This window comes from Amblyomma mixtum, chromosome 7 (genome assembly GCF_055824585.1).
Source record: "Amblyomma mixtum isolate Tamu chromosome 7, ASM5582458v1, whole genome shotgun sequence".
Classification (NCBI taxonomy): domain Eukaryota; kingdom Metazoa; phylum Arthropoda; class Arachnida; order Ixodida; family Ixodidae; genus Amblyomma; species Amblyomma mixtum.
Window position 1 is genome coordinate 142,482,004 of NC_143018.1, and position 17,500 is coordinate 142,499,503.

The following is a 17,500-nucleotide window of genomic DNA, read 5'->3' on the forward strand; positions in this document are numbered from 1 at the left end:
TACAAGATTTGGAAACATGAGGAGCTTTAATGACGACACAGCTCTCAGCACAGACCCGTGCATAAATATGAAGAAGCATATTTTTTTCAGCTTCATGAGCCTGGGAAGCCACCATTGTTGTCATATTTAACGAGCGCAAAAAAGACGAAGACGACAGAGAAGACAAAAGCTTTGGTTTATCTGGGTTTAACGTCCGAAAACGACTCAGGCTACGAGGGACGCCGTAGTGGAAGGCAGAGAGGACGAAAGCAGAGCACGAGCACTCACTTGCGACTGAGTGTTTATTCGAAAAAAAACAGCACAAAATATACACAAAAAAGGCGAAGGTAGAAAGAAAAAAAGAAATTAAAATTTAAAGAAGCTGCACGGGGGGCACTAGTCATGAATGGGTTACACGCCCATGAATCTAACGCAAAGCAGTGAACATCACCACAAAAGAATTCCACGAGGCAAAATCAAGTAGCATCAAGGAAAGCTATTTCATGGGTGTCAGGTTGATTGAAGAGCTCCTGATGCACGTGTGAATAGATTTTGTGATGTGATACGCTTCCTTTAACTCTCGTGTGCATTCGTTATGGTGTGTGAAAATAACAGTGTTTGTTTTTTCAAATGAGGAATATGACCGAATGGTGAGCGCGAAAGCTCGGAGAAAACCCCCTCCTGCTATCTTGGCATCACTTCGGCCACTCCAGTGATACCAAGGTAGCATGATAGGGTTCATACACTTAAGCCTAGTATCTGTGATCCGCAGTGAAAATCTGCGGCGATGCATTGCAGTTCACTTGCGAGATCTGCCGATAAGAGGGAAACTTCTACTTCATTTATTGGCCGCTGTTAGCTTATGAAGATGCCTTTTCCAGCGCAGACTTTCATGTCCGGTTAAGTTTGTGGGGATATACTTGTTTCATGAAAGGCAACATCAGTTAACAGGGGTTTATTTTACAAACCACAACAAATCTCAGGGCATCACCAAATTTCAGGACCCTCATCCCACGACTCGACTTCTTGAGTGCAGCAAGTTATTTTCATCTAGGCTGGTACTTTAAGGCTGAAGCCGATTTGGACATGTCTACTTCGCTCCATGCCGTTTGGGTCAAGCACCAGACGATATGGCTGGAGCCAATCGTTGCGGGTCAATGTAGACTTTTCTTTAAAAGGCAACCTTCACTATACCACCCGAGGAATGGTTTATTGGACAGCGAACCGATCGTCTTAATAGTCACTGTGGCTACACGCTCCAATTTCACTTTCATCAATGACATGCGTAAATGTGCCAGGAGTACATTCGATATGGGATCCAAATAAATAGTACCTTGATTTGGTTTACAATACCAACACCACTGACAACTTTTCCCCAATTCTTCTAGTTTCAATCTTGACACTTGTGTAAGCTGTCTGCAGCGTACGTATATAGCAGAGACATCATTTATGCTTTTGATAATGGTCGAAATTTTTTTTCGATATAGCTACGCATATCGCTACCAGCTGGCTTTCATCATGCCATGTCAACTTCTGTGACAAAATCCCACACACTAAAACTCTATGGAACTTCTTAAACACATTCTTAAAGACATTGGACAGTATATGGGTTGCCTTCTAAGGTGTCTACAATGAGTGTTTGATGTTCTTGTCATTTTCGCACCAGAAATCCGGTTGGAACCGGTTCTGTTGCCCTTATCTGGTAGGCACAATTCATCACCTCCTAAATTGTTCGAGCAGCCCACTTTAATCCACCCATAAAGTAAGTATAAGTAAGAATGTAAGTCATTTATTCCGTAACAAAAAGGAATATTGCGAGGAGGGCAGGTAAAAAGCTGGAGAAACAGATTTACGAGTCCTGGCCTCCCAGCATACAGAGCAGCATAGCAGCGTGCGACAAAAGCGATACGTATATTTATACAATCTTTGGCTCGAACTGCATCAAAAACACAAGCAAAAAAGTCAAGGAGGAAAAAGAAAACCACCGAGAATATTATTATAAAAACATGACGCGCAATTTCTTTAATGAAATCGGGGCCATGTGAGCATTTCTTTCCATAAAAAGGTGATTGAAGACCGTCGCGAATGAGTATTTCAACTTATGTTAAATCCCATCACTCCTCCATAACCTATATCTGGGATAGAACAACCTGCAAAATATCGGGGGTGATTTACAACTTTTGAGCGTTGCACAATATTGCAAGTTTTGCGTGATCTGTCCACTGATGGTCATATGGGGCTTATGACGTCAAGACTCTCTCACTCGTATTCATGGATCGCGTGGGGAGAGAGAGAGAGATCAAACTCTCGTTGACGTTTATTGGGGAGCCCTCATGCCTCTAATGGCGCACGGACGCAGCTGTTAAGCTGTGCACCACTGCACCGGCAGGTCGCTAGTGCAAAGAGTGTCACAGGTGGAGCTTCTGACTTTCATATTGCTCTTCCCGAGCTCCAGTAAGGCTAACGCTTAGCGTCACGTTGAGCAGGTGGCAACTGCATTGAATTTGGAAACGGGGACAGTTTGCTGACAATCCGGTGGGTAAGGTGCGAATTGTCACGGTGGGAAAATTCTGATAACTTCAAAAAGTCACGTAATATTTCTCGACCAGTCAGCGAATTTGTTGAGAGCGAACCAGAAATATTCTTGGGGAGGACACCCTGAATTATATGGAATTAAAATTATCACGAGGAAGACATGGATAGAAGAATAGCTGGCAGAAGCTAAGCTATTTGGTACCCCTCTCATTAAAACTGGGCAGCGAGAAAGTAACAACCACGTATTAGTAAAACCGTACTTGGCAGAAGCCTAAGCCCTGCTACCTCCAAAGGTTATGGTACGGCTGAGAAGAGTGCCTTCATATAATCCTGTATGTAAGGTCCGACATCAGGTCTCAGAGTGAAGGGGCGGTAAGACCCAACTACGCACAGAACTAGTGAACCGCGTAGAAATGGCGTGATAGACTTCTTGCATCAATTTCCTATGGTGTACTATAGCCAGCCATTACTGGAGACGCGTACATGTAGGCGGTATTTGAAGAAATCATTATAATCTATGGATTCTATTAAGATATACTCGGTTGGAATATGTATATCAAATATGGTCTTACAAAATTTCACAATAACCTATGGGAAAAATCCTGCATTAAATGGCAAAATAAATTGGCGCATCAATTGAGAAGTAACGATATGGCGACAAAGCGCTCTAGGTTTTACCAACCACAGATTTCCATTGTCTAACACCTAATGTATAGCGCGCTTGATGAGAAGGCTATTGTGTTTAGACTTACCCACAGGAACTGGAGGTGTCGTTGCTGTAAAAGAGATTCCATTTAGTACGGTTGTTCATTTTCTTGTGCGATATTTTCGCACCGTATCGTTTATTGCGTTCATTCCTCCCACATGTGTTTTTTAATAAAATCGTTAAACGTGTTAGCTAGCCATTTTAAGCACGTGTAAGAGAAATGAGCGCGCTCCAGTTATTTCCTTGATGATACACCTTCCTCAAGAATTCCGAAAATTTCTGAGTCGACATATTCCGTTAACCAAGGACAACGCTGCCTGAAAAACTGCTCACATATGAATAGTATTTACCTGTTGTCGTTCCGCTCTTTCCTGGCGTCGTAGGCTCTTCTGCAGGCCTTGTTTTGTTGACGCCTGCAGGACGACGAAAAAGAAGCGTTGATGCTAGGAATGAAGGCTGGCTTGGGAAACAGATTCCGGAAACGCGTACATGCGATTAGACAGACAATGCGCATTTTGTTCCTATAAAACATGGGCCGCATGACCCATCTTTGTTTGCATCCTTTAGTAGTTCGCATTGTTTTAAAGGAGTCGGATATTCATTTCATTAATGTAAGGTATGCCCTGGCATTCTTAGGCCCCCTGGAAGTGCATTCCCCACGAAGGAAATTTACTGAGATAGGAAAATGAGGAATATTAAGGGTAATAAATTCATTATTACCCCTTCTTCACTTAATATTACCCATTCATCATATTACCCATTCTTCATATGAAACTGTAAGGACATATCCGGGTTGTTTTATGACCGATTTATTTGCTCTTTCTAGATAGTATATTGAGCTTCAAAGGGCCTTTACAATTCACCTCCGGATTTGATGGACACCTTACAAATTTGATACTGGTGCGTGTAGAGGCTCCAGTATGTGCGGCTCCGTTCACAGCCTACGCCATTCATTTGATATAAGGAACATTACACAGGGAACAGACAAAGCACAAGCAGGGGGCCAGTCCGAAAGCACAGAGCTAAAGTCAAGGATCAGAAGCGAAGAAAAAAGGCCACCACAGTATCATTGTTAGGTTACACACCGTCATAAGAACTAGCCCTCAAATGTTGTCTGAAATTGTGCAGACTTCAGCCCATGAAGTGCCGATATATGCAATTAATGGCAGGAAAACGCTCTGCACTTTGCACCAATTCTGCGAAACGGTCTTTGTGCATTCGAGAAACAACGTCGTCAGGCAAACGGTGAAATTTGTGAATAATGCGGGTTTACAGTGAAAGAATTGCGTGCTGAAGCATCATAGACAGCATATGTATGAATTGCATCACAGAAGGAAGACAATATGCAAGTTCCTGATGAGAAGCGGTATTTAACTTCAAATGTGACCTATGGCAGGAAGCGGACTTGCTAATTTCGCGGAAACCGGATAAGTAAACTGCGACTGCTACCTCCTTGCACAGGGCCCCAAACTTTAATGGAAAGGTCTCTAACGACCGTTCATCGCAGTGCTGCGTCTGTGGCAGCTGAGTGATATAGCTGAAAGTCGCTCGTTGTGGAGTCGACTCCACAAGGAGCGACATTCAACTCTTAAACTCTTAAACAAGCAACTCTTAAACTCGCATCACTCATGAGTGTGTATCATTTTTGGTGTTTAAGAGTTGCTTGGCCATGACCGCTTTAGTGTTGTTTGCTTACATTTGTTGTTTTGTTTAGCCATGATAGTATGTTACGTGGTTGCTATCGCCCTTCATGTGCTAGATACCCTACAGTGATCTTTTCTACTGCCTGTGCGTGATTACACGGATGTTACGGCGTGTTGGCTTACATGTCATCAGTTTGATGACATGATTGTTTTATTATTGCCATTTGTATTGCATGTTTTTGCCTTTATTTTCTACTCTTAAAAAAAAAATAGCACTGAACCTGTATTTGTATGTTTTGCCCTCTCCTGTAAAAATCCCAAGATGGGATTGACAGTATTCCGAAATAAAATAAATAAAGGCGGGTTTGGTGCGAAATAAAATTCAGTTGGAAGTTGGCGCTGCTCCTGTCGTGTTTGTCTCTTTTGTCCACGTTTTTTTGCGCCGTTTTCCTCCTGAATCTATTACTACTTTCTTAAAATTGAAGGTTTGCATTGTTTCTTTCGTCTTAGAGGCTGAATACAAAAGTTGTCATGCATAACAATCGCACTCCATCCTTTCTCGCTTCCCTGTTCCATATTGCCGCCGCGAGTTCTCCTTGAGTAACATCCACGCCAGCCGAAAACTACCTAATCTGCTTTAAGCGCCGTGAGGTATGTTACCGCTTACAAGTTTCATTCAAATGTAAACGTATCCGCGTTCCCTTAGCAGCCAAACGAAACAGCATTATACGCTACTTGCTGAACCTCCGTAATTGTAAAGTCTTAGGAAAAGAAAAAAAACCCAACTACGGATTGGCCCGTGTAAAATTGGTTTTGAATGAACTGGTTTCTGCTTCTTCTGAATCATACAATAGGAACAATAAAGGCAGCAACAGAATGCGAAACTAGAATGAAAAAAAAAAACCAAAGGTGAATAAACAAGTGAAATAAAAATTCCAGAGCCACAAAGACTAGAAAAAATCAAGCCATTGGATCACAATTCTCGTTTGGGCAAGGCGCTCGTCCCTTTCGTTTCGTGTCTTTCGTCCTTGTCTGTTTCGCGTTGTGAAGCCAACATGAAAGCCATTTGAAAACGTACAGATGTAATACTTAGGCACATATAAACAAGTGAAAAATAGAGAGCTTACAGCTGCTGAAGTCACTGGGCTGCAGGTACTTGTCCCGACAGAACTGGTTGATGGCACGCAGTGTACGCAGCCTGTAGTACGCGCCGCGCCCACAGAAGTCACTGTGGTCGCTCTGATCGACGTTGAACGCGGCGATCCCGTACTGGTACTTGATCATGTTACGTTTGCTTCGGCACAGCTGCAAGTCAAGCATCATTATAAAAGCCACTTACAGACATACACCATAGTAAAACTGTCGCCTGCCATCCTACACTGTAATCCAGACAACGCCCAAATTACTTCGTCTGTAACACTTATGCAGACACTGATCTCTTTGGGACATCCTACTGTGTCTCGGATTTGTACTCAAAGCAAAACCGTGCAGCCTCACGCGATTTGAAGGTCACCTCGTTGGCTTCAACCGAAACGAACCAGGCAATTTTTCCTCGTGTGACCGTTGTTCATTCCGCAATAAAAATTACAGTGCGCAATAGACAAACCCTGCGACTAGCTAACCCTAAGTATCGTTTCCTGCCTTCTTAAAAAAAAAATGAACTGCGTCTGAAGAATTCAACCTGAGTGCGTTAAGCCTCATGTGATCACCTTCAAAAAGCATCGGACTGCAAAAGAGTCGTCTAGGCGGACTTGTGCAGATTAATAGCGTTATGAAAAATGGAGTTGCTTGTGTAGAGACGGGATTGCTGCTATGAGGAAAGAAGCGCGGCCACTAACGCGCGGAATAATTTTCTTCCTTTCCACCGTGCGCCGCTAGTGTGAACGACCACGACAATTTCAATCAATCAATCAATCAATCAATCAATCAATCAATCAATCAATCAATCAATCAATCAATCAATCAATCAATCAATCAATCAATCAATCACTTTATTTCAGATTTTTTTACAAAAACTGAGGGCAGAAAGAGAGAAGCAGTCATTACGACCGCTTGACAAGCCTCGCCACCCCTACAAAGAGGCAGTTTGGTAGCGACTATGATGGTTACTTCATACACTTGTAACAACGCAAGGTACACGGAAAGACAAGGCGTGTAAATACATGCTTAAAAGGAAACATTTTTTTTAAATACGTGCATAAAAATAAACTTTTTGTTTGAAATACATACATGAAAGGAAACTTTTTTTTTAATTTTGCATGGACAAGTAGTATTTCCGCACAACAGAATAAAGGTTTTACACAAAATTTACAGTTCAGTGCAATAGAGTTGTATACTGTGGGACCTAGCTTGCAAACACATTTCGAATAGACGAGACAGACATGCTGTGCAGCGTGTCGTAAAATGGCGTGTTCAAGTATTTCGGAAGAATGTATTTTAGTGTGAAAAGCCATAGTTTGTTCTGCATCGTGGTAATGAATAGATCATACGCTGTCGTGTCACATACGGTGTCCGATGTGGTGTAAGTGTCACAATGCCGGAAAAAAATGTGTCGTCTTCGGCTATTATTTTTTTATAGAAGGATGCAAACCTATAACCGAACATTCTTGTTACGGGTATCATTCTGTATTTGACATGCGCACTCGCTTTATGTGTTTTTATTGCGAATAGATTCCTGTGCTTCGGCGCGTGCTCCGTCCGGGTTAGCTCACAAAAAAATCTCAACTTAGAAGATTGTGGCAAATGCACATGCTAGCCTGCTGATGATCAAGGTTTCCTTTTCTGTTTAGTGTCGGATATGATGATGATGATGAGCCTGATTCCACTCACTGCAGAACAAAGGCCTCTCCCATATCTTTCCAATCAACCCTGCCCTGTGCCAGCTGCGGCCAACATATCCCCGCATGCTTGTTGATCTCATTCGCCCACCTAACTTTCTGCCGCCCCCTGCTGCACTTGCAGTCTCTTGAAAACAACACTCTTACCCTTAAGAGCGAAACAAAACTGCGCGAAGAAGACGGGACAAAAGAAAGGCACGAATACACACACACAAAGCGCACCCTGCTTTTACAAAATAAAGTCAGTTGGAAGTCTGCGCTTTGTGTGTGTGTATTCGTGCCTTTCTTTTGTCCCGTCTTCTTCGCGCAGTTTTGCTTCGCTCTAACCATGAACCTACTAGCCCAACATCATGTCTTACCCTTAAGGACCGCCGGTTATCTTGCCTCTGCTTTACATGCCTTGCCGAAGTCCAGTTCTTCTGGATTTTGACAGGATGTCAATAACCCGTGTTTGTTCCCTGACCAACTTGGCTCTTTTTCTCTCTCTTAATGTTACGCCTATCGTTTGCCTTTCCATAACCAGCTGCGTTCTCCTTAAGTTCAACCATTTTGGTTAGCCTCTACGTTTCCGCCCCCTAGGCGAGTACCGGTAAGATGCCGCATAGTATACTTTCCTCTTGAGGCATATTGGTAAACTGCCATTCAATATTTGAGAGAAACTGCCAAATGCGTTCCACCCCTATCTTGTTCTTGTAGTTATTTCACTGTTGTAACCCGGAGATCATTACCTGCCCTAAGTAGAAGGTTTTTTTTTTAAAAGGTATGTAGTAAAAAGGCGTTAACAGAAGTAAGTATAGAAGACACGACAGAAGTGCCACTTTCAAGTTTAATAACACACAAATGAAGCCAGGCGCGATGATAAAGCCGCTAATATTTAGCGCAGTATTTTGAAAAATATAGCGTACAAACTAGCCAGTCAGAAAGTCTTGCTTGAACAGATGTGTTCCCTTACCACTTCCAACACCTTACTACGAACTGTAAACTGCTATTCCTTTCGGAGATTGTTGACTATTACTTTGATTTCCTGCATACAAATTTTTTCACTCACCATACTGCTCTGTCTGTCAACTCATTGATCAAGCTTTGCAGTAAATCTTCTGAGTGACTTAGAAGGGCAATTCTATCAGCGAATCGCAAATTACAAAGGTATTCTTCAATAACTCTTATCGCCAACTGCTCCCAATCTAGGCCTCTGAATACCTCCTATAAACAGGTGACGAATAACATTGGCGGCCTCCTGGTCTCAAACCCTTTCTTCTATTTGGTTAAGCCATTTCGTGTGTATAAATTGCAAAGAAAGCTTCCGCTGCAGAGGCCCCATCTTTCAGTATCCCTCGCACCGACACAACGCCACAAATACACAAGAACAAGCCGTATTGTCATAGTATATGTCGGCCTGAGATATTACTATGCACTCTGTCATGGAAACGTACTGCTAGTGATGTCCCTTTCCGGTGTACGCCATTATATTTCGATGTTATCATTCCCAGTTCGACACGTGTATGCATAACTGACTCACAGGGAGCAACATCTGTACATACACAGGGCGACGTATTCCTGTGCTTCCGGAGACGATTAGAACGAAATCGACTGTGGCATAACCGGCTGAGCAATGTGTTTAACCTGTAGCCTGGTGCGAGTCGATGAGGCTAAAGCAAGAATGCATGCCGTGTAATGCAAAGTGTTTCCGTCGGTGATAGATTTTGATATTGTTTCAAGTCACCGGTGGAAGGCTGCAAAGAGCATTTTGGAATTTCATTCAGAAAGATAGTCGCGTAAAGTACCAATTCAAGTTATAGAAACATGAGGGTGTCCGAGTCCTTCAATGGGTATAAGCTGACAGATTACGGTGTCGTTGTTACAGTGTGGTTATCACAATTACATTCAACCAAATAGTATGTCGCTAAATTACTAGTATACAGCGAGCACAAACTTCTAGACTTCTTTATGTCTGCCGGCCCGGTTGTGACGCTTACCTTGTAAGAAAGGGAGTAACCGCTGTCGAATGTAAACATCCTCTCCAGTGTCTTGTTGTAATATACTTCCGCGTGCAGGAAATCATCGTGGTAGGATCTGCTGAAACTCGCGTTTTTGCAGACCTGCAAGTGGACGAAAAACAAAAGAAGCGGGAAACATTAATCCAACCCCATTCTCGCACGCGCTCAGTGCCTAAAGTTCACTGGACCCCTGCATTGTTCCTAAATGTGCAATAAATTCGGCCCACAGGCAGTATGCAGTATTCGGCATTCATTGCCGGGTTTGTGAATGGGCAAAGAAAGGTGAAAAACAGTTCGTACCGCTATATCGTGAAACTACAGTCATTGCCAAAAACCGCGAAAGAAAACTGCAAGGGAAATTATTGACGCCTACAACACATTGAAGCAGGGAAATGCATGTATCAGCACTCCTTCGCTAACACTACTGCAAAAAGAGCTGTCTCTCCTGGGGGCTGATAATCTCTGCTGATTCCTAATTTCTAGCGTGCATCTGTTGCTGTTGTCATATTCATGTTTTTTTTTGCACTTTGTATATCTTTCCACACTGCCGACATCAATGTATTTATACTTGTATGATCAGCAATAAACCCTCAGTTGTTAGGCTGTGTCGTCCGTTTCCTTGTCTCTTGTGCTTGTCGTCGTTCGCGCTGTTTATTCAAGAAAAAAAACAAGTATGCAGAGAATGTAGGTTGAAAAGCGCTAGGCCTGCATCAAATATACCCATATCTTTCCACTCAATGGCATGCGCGTTTATGTACATGGAATCAAGGTAATGATGTCTATACAATTTAGAGCCTCAATTCACCTCTTCCATCCACGGTAGTGCCTTGACAGGGCAGCATTACTACCGCGCGGGATATTTCTTCCGGTCTGAGTCTGTTTGGCGCCGCTGTGGCTACATGCACTGTGCGAAACGCTTTGGGAAAAAATAATCACTGAAAAAATTGCACAATACGTTACTCCCTTAACATTGTGTGATGTTGAAGCACTCCATAAAATGCGTGTCTATAGTTAAGTGATTGGGCTGGAGACAGAAACTATATTGCGGACCATTTTTTAAAAATCTACATCTTAATGACAGGTCACATATGAGCCTGTGAGGTACCAGCACATTTTTTCATTATTAAGGCGAAAGCCTTTAATGCCTCATACTGTCGTTAGCAGAAGCTGTCGACAGACGCGTCGGCAGCAGTGTCGACAGACGCTGTCGGCAGCCGTGTCGACAGATGCGTCGGCAGATTTGTCCGCCTTTCGGTGTCACTGCTTAAAAGGAAACTGCGCCAAGGGTGGGAATCGAACCAGAGCCTCTGGCATTTCACGCGGAGACACTACCACTCCGCCACGAAGGCTCAAGGCAGAAGCTGTCGACAGACGCGTCGGCAGCGGTGTTGACAGACGCTGTCGGCAGCCGTGTCGACAGACGCGTCGGCAGCCGTGTCGACAGACGCGTCAGCAGCCGTGTCGACAGATGCGTCGGCAGATTTGTCCGCCTTGAGGGTGGGAATCGAACCAGAGCCTTTGGCATTTGACGCGGAGACACTACCACTCCGCCACGAAGGCTGAAGGTTCGAGCATGAATAAAGGCGCATCTAGTGAATGCATGGGTTTCATAAATAAAATAGAAGGAATAAAGTGTAGGAAAGGAAAAATAACAATAAAAATAAGAAAATAAAGAAAAATAAAAACAAAATAATAAGAAATAAAAAAATAAAAACAATAAAGTTAAGAAAAAGAGCAAAAAATATGAAAAATAATAAATAATAAAAACAAACAGTGCCCCAGGAAACGCTTTTGCCTTGCAGCATTTTAGAGAACCAATGTGCCCCCTGAATATTTCTGTATTCCTGCAGAACACATTATTATTAGGTAGGAAAATTCCCGGCTGAATTCATTATACTTTTGGCATGTCCTTTACAAACCATATTTATCATTGGAGCTAACCGTTGACTTAATTGTTATAGCTGCCGCCATACAAATACCTCCTGAGGTGCCCAGTAGGTCTTGCATTATTAGTTCTTATTTTTCTGCTGCTCGTCTACTATTAAATTATCGCAGCGCTCTACTTGCCCTTAAAGTGGAGAAACTGTATTCGTGTATAAAACTTCGGTGTACCTAGTGTGACGAGGCTAGTGCTACCCTTTGCATTCTTCAAAGCATTTTAATTCACACATGTCTGTATCTCCCCTAAAGGCAAATTTACGCGGTACTTCCATTAACGGCATAGGCCCCTAACTCTTGAAGCAACTCTATTGCGAATGGAAACGAGCAGCAAGCAAATTAGTGCTTAGTTCAGGCACTTTCTTTAAGCGAGCTGCTATACGAAGTACTTTGAAACCGAAGCTACCCTTTTTTCCCCTTGCCTGCAAAACGACGGGAAAAATGTGACAGGAGGGCAAATCCAAGGAGGACGGCGGTACACCCGCGTTTATTTGCAATGCACATCAATGTGTCAGTTATCGGGCTACTTCGATATTGACAAAAGATAAGTCCCCATAAAAATTTCCTTAAACGCGAGCTGATACGGCTGTCTTGCAGCATTCTTTCATGTGTCCGGTCCAAACAAGATTTCGTTTTATTTCACGGCAGCCCCGGTTCCGCGCAGGAACACTATAGCCCTGAGGTCTATCACAGATAATCACAGGAATATTAGATCTCTTGGACCAGTCATCTCATTCTGTTGCACATGAGATGCGTACAAAAATAGAGGGCAGCATTTGTAGTTCGTGGGCTCATAGTGGAATTTCAATAGTGTTGTTGGGAAATTTCTTCCTTGAAAATTCCCTCAATGCCTTGAAGGCCCTGGGGTGTTCAATTGGGCCTTAAATGTCTTCTTGTGTAACGGCGAATCGGGGATGCGTTGCGGTGTAGAAATCAGCAAATTGCAGTTTTACGCAGCAGCAATATTCAGCACGTTTGTGACGACCATAAAGACATACGATGAGCACAAGAAATGATGAGAATGTGATGATTTTTTATATTTTAGCTTGGCGCTCCACTGCTTCGCTTAATGCATGCGTAATCCTTGATGTCTCGTAGTTCATGTCTTGTTCGTAGCTGGACCCTCAAAACCACGTTATGGCTAGCTTATCCACCAATATCCACTATTATTCTCTATTCGGTCGAAATAGTGGAAATAGACTTAACCTACGGCCGGACACAGCTAAGAAAGTTACAACCAAAGTTCAGAAACGTCAGTCGCATTGGCTCACCTGGCGTAAGGATCCAATCTGCGTCTCAGGAACTGGTGCGCAGGGTTTCAGCAGCGAGTAGTTCCCGGGTCTGTTGGCGTTTTGGGGGTCACTGTAGCGCGGCTTGTACCAGCGGCCGAACATGGCCACGGACACGGACAGTGAGGCCTGCACCCCCTTGTCGGCCAACCGCTGCACTGACTCAAGGGCCGTCGCCTGTGCCGGACACCGCGCGCGTTCAAGCAGAGTGAGTCAATTAGGTGGACGACGCCGGAGTAGGCAATGACAGACTACGCCGCGTTTCAAAGCTTGCCAACACATAGGTAGAATCAACCGCTGCCTTCGGGAAATCAGGTGCAGAGTTCTTAATGCGAAAGCATTATACGACTCACTTTCACGGTCTTGTCCGCAAAAAATGCGGCCGCAGAAAACTGGACCCTGTGACGTCATGAGTAAACGTCATACCAAGTCACGTGACAACAATATAATGTGACTTCATAAGATGTAATGTGACCAAATATCAATCCACGTGCCAACGATGTACTTGACGTCGTACCAAATTACATGACAGATGATTGCAAAGAGTTCATGCCACGTAACAAGTAAGTTACATGCCGGTTTTAAGAACATACCCCAATCCCCACACCCCTTAATCCATGAAAGAGTAAAAGAAATTGCAGTGATGGAATCACTGGCTGACCCCAATTGCTCAAAATTTTTATGGGAATATGGTCGGGAATGCTGCCACCACATTGGGGTCAGCCAGTGATGGAATCACTGGCTGACCCCAGCCAGTGATTCCACCGAACATGGTGGCTGACCCCACATTGGGTCAGCCAGTGATGGAATCACTGGCTGACCCCAATGTGGTGGCAGCATTCCCGACCATATTCCCATACAAATTTTGAGCAACCTGGTTATTCGTCGTACAGCGTTCCGGGTCGTGTCATAGCATTTCTCTTTGCATATAGCTTGCATGTTTCATTCAAGTTGGAGGCTAGCTTGCGACAGGGGTTCGGACCTTCAGTTGCATGCTTATGCACCTAATGCACCTTCAGGGTATGCACCTTCAGTAGCATGCTTCAAGGCGCGGTTGAGGGGTCCCCCGAGATGTCGAGATGTGAGAGCTACCGCGCCCTTTCGGCTACGTCCAATCACGAACTGTCCAAACTGAAATCGAGCTTTAGCGACCGATCTCGCGATTCGCGGATGCCAGCTACGGCTCCGACTTCGATTCTGCCAAGCTGCGTGACAAATTATGTTGGACATATTTACGTGCGAAGCTTGAAAAGTGAGCGCTAAAACTCAGCTTAACTACCACGGGAAAAAATCACTAACCTATTGCGCGTAGCGACTTGAAACATATAACAGAACCTCTTCTGGTCCCCACGAAACAAAAAAAGGAAGAAATATTCCGCTTTAATTCAGGCTCATGCACTTAGTTGTAATTCATAATGAGGCAATGCAATCGGGTCAGCCTCAAATATGAGATACTACCCTTCTACTCATGCATCATACTCAGGAACTGGAACCGCCACCGATGATCCAGTAACGATAACGAAAGTACATTCATGGCAGTTCATTTGTAAAGAGAGCGGACTCTTGCTCTTGCTATCCATTTCCTTTGAGGCGCTCCTTTGAACGTCTATGTGATGAATGCAAGGCGGATGGAAGAAGGAACCCGACAATAAGAGGAGAGTGCCAAACTTTTCATTACTCTTGGGGGTGAAGAAATGGCAGCGATATTTAAGTGTTTTACGAATTGGAAAAACAGCGCAATCAAAGACGAGACACAAAAAAAGGACAAAACACCAGCGCTGTACCAACACCAGCGCTGTACAAACATGTACCAACCAGCCCGTATTTGCCCTCTTCTGGAATATTTAAGTGTACTGCACCGTAAGTCCGTAAGGCTCGATGAGGGTATCCCCTCTAGCGAAGCATTAAAAACAGGACGTACAGTAATGGCCCCTCTTTTAGCGCACCCACCAGCCAGCCAACACGCCCCTTATGCACGTGACCATACTAGGCCCCTATCCTGAATGGCTTCTTTCCTTTTTGTTGTCCCTTAACCAAAACCAGCGGACTCCAAGAAGCATGAGGCACGGACGCTTACTGCTGTATCGTTTACGTAGCAATAAGAAGTTGACACAACAGTCGCTGCAGAATCAGGAAGCAACTGTGTGATCTAAATAAATTGGTAGATTGGTTTTCGAGGAAAGAAAATGGCGCAGTATCTGTCTCACACATCTCGGCGGACACCTGAACCGCGCCGCAAGGGAAGGGCTGTGCGATCTGTGAGAGACAAAGCGCATAATGCGATGGGGTCCTTGAGTCAATACATACGGTGGCGGCACTGATCTAATAGAACTAGTCATTCACGGCCATATTGCTACTTCCTGAAGTTTGATCACAATTAGTAGCACTAATAGAAGCAGTAATGATACTTTGCTTTCGGTGCCCTCAGGATAAAGTGATTTACCAGCCACTGCACGAGTAAGACATACCAGACTGTAGTAGTAGGCGCTGTCCGGCGGCACCCAGAGGAAGGTGGGCGGCAGAGTGAGGCAGCCGCCCATGTTGCTGTCCTCGCCGAAGTAGTGGCTGATGGAGATGACCATGTCGGGCGTGTATATGTGTCTGCGAAATCACAACACATTTTACTCTGTGCGTGAGCTGTACTGCAGATAGGCAGCAGCGCTTTTTCTGCTCGAATGGCTCGCTTATTCGTGTTCCTTTTTCCGCAGTCTGAGGATTTATTTGGCGTTGGTGTTTCCTATTGCTTTAAGGCTGGCACTTGTTTGTGTTGTTTGTGTGGTATCCAGTTACGACAATGTCTGCAGTGATATGCTGTAAAAGAAAGAAGCTTCACAGCTTAAGCAACGCTGGCGGTGGCTCTATGAAGACAGCCAAGCTGTAGAGCATTCTCTGAGAGTAGTTTCATGTTCCTATAACCAGACAACACCACTGCTCTTTTGGATGAGTTCTGTCATAAGTTCATTCCTGCCCCTCACTATTGCTTTCTTCAGTTAATTTTTCAGAGAAGTATAAGGCAGCCTTGATCCGTAAATATAGTAGTAAACAAAACCTCCCGGGAAGGGCTACTTGTTGATCAAGTCTGACGAACAAGAGGTTGTGCACTTGAATACTGCAGCGGAAGCAATAGCTCCTGTGTGCAATGAACGCATAATCAACGCCTGTTTCAAACTTTAGTCCAACTAGCAACAAGAAAAATAGCGGTGGACCCGTAACGGGTCACATTTCAAATGGATTACAAATGTTTAACCCAAAAACGAGCTGAGAATATAAAACCAAAAATTCTGCACATTTTTATCGCATCACAAGGCTGGGAAGCTCTCCTGCGCGAGAAGAATGAAAAGTCACTAGTTTCTGTCATCACAACGAGGTTGGGTATGGTTTACGGGGGTTTGACGTGCCAAATCACCTCAGACTATGAGGGACGCCGTAGTGAAGGGCTCCGGAAATTTCAACCACCTGGGGTTCTTTAGCGTGCACTGACATCACTGCATTAGTCATAAGCCATTCTGTGAACAAACGTTATAGGAAGCACCAAGAGTTGGTAATCAATAAATAAATCGCAAAGAATAAAATGCAAAGTATGCAGAAACTCAATACGCACTTATGATACCCGTTTATCCGGAATTTCAGCGCAGATTTTTCAGCCGTATACTTACGTATCGTTTTAGCAGAGACATGCTTAATGCGCAGTTAAGACTATTGATTCCATTTTCTATACACACTGATTTTTCGACTAGTACTCATATGTTGTCCGCCTTTCTGAGTCCGTGGCGCCACCGCAAACTGAACGTAACCCATTTCTCCGGTCTCGCATACCATTTGCGTTTCGATGGAGGCGAAACGGAAAATGCACCCATTTGCTGTGCAATGTCAGTACACGGTTAAGATCTCCAGGTAATCGAAATTATTCCGCAGCCATCCACTACAGCAACTCTTTGCTACTTTCTTCTTTCACTTTTTTGCCAACCTGCAGTTCGAAGTGGTCTCCATACCTGTGTCAGTTATGTCTTAATTTACCATTATTTATTAGTGCGCTTATTTTGCTGTATTGTTCTTTCGAATTGCGCTGTTGTGTGTCTGCCGCAGCCAAGAGAGTGGGGAGGGGACCATGGCCACGCCAGGCACGTCTTTTGTTGCGTCCCGCAAGGCATTTCTCTAACGGAATGTCTTGAAGAAAGAAAGAAAGGAAAGAAAGAGAGGAAGAAACAAAGGAAGAAAGAAAGAGAGAAAAAGAGAAAGAACGAAGGAAAGAAAGAAGGGAAGAAAGGGATAAAGAAAGGAAGAGAGAAAACGGAAAGAAAGAAGGAAAGAAAGAAAGACAAAAGGAAGGAAAGTAGGAAGGAAGATAGAAAGGAAGGAAGAAAGAAGGAAAGAAAGGAAGGAAGCAAGAGCGAAAGAAAGGAAGAAAGGAGGACAGAAGGAAAGAAGGAAAAAAAGAAACACAGAGAGAAAAAAGCAAGAAAGGAATAAAGAAACAAAGAAAAGGGAAAAAACGAAAGGAAAAAAGAAAGGAAGAAAGAGAACAAAGAAGGAAAGACGGAAGGCAAAAAGGAACAAATAGGAAGAAACAAAGAAG